At 24.3% G+C, this 371-nt stretch overlaps 1 protein-coding gene across 5 annotated transcripts in view; it reads left to right on the forward strand.

The window, feature by feature from the left end:
• strbp (spermatid perinuclear RNA binding protein) overlaps positions 1–371 on the forward strand; it is a 118,910-nt gene that overhangs the window by 108,234 nt on the left and 10,305 nt on the right. The window lies entirely within an intron of this gene.

Here is a 371-nt window from a genome sequence, read left to right on the forward strand (position 1 = left end):
ATACTCGGGTCAATACGGTACAAACAGAAACAAAATAAAAGTTATTTTAACTTGAAGAAACTGTGACAGAAATATATTATTTAATGTAATGATAGTACTACTACTAATAATAATACAATTATTATTAAAACATTTTTTTAAGGAATATTTACCAGAAACATTATTTACCAGAATTGATTTACAAGAAAAATTGTAAATACACAACACAGTAATTCTGGGAAAAGATATAAATAAAATAATAATAAATATTTTTTTTTTTGTAAAATCAGTTAATTAGAGATGCAACAAGCTTAATTCAGCTGTAATCAGTTCTACATACACTCTTAAAAATAAAGGTGCTTCACGATGCCATAGAAGAACCTTTTTGTCTA

This window comes from Sinocyclocheilus grahami, unplaced genomic scaffold (genome assembly GCF_001515645.1).
Source record: "Sinocyclocheilus grahami isolate Dianchi unplaced genomic scaffold, SAMN03320097.WGS_v1.1 scaffold234.1, whole genome shotgun sequence".
NCBI lineage: Eukaryota > Metazoa > Chordata > Actinopteri > Cypriniformes > Cyprinidae > Sinocyclocheilus > Sinocyclocheilus grahami.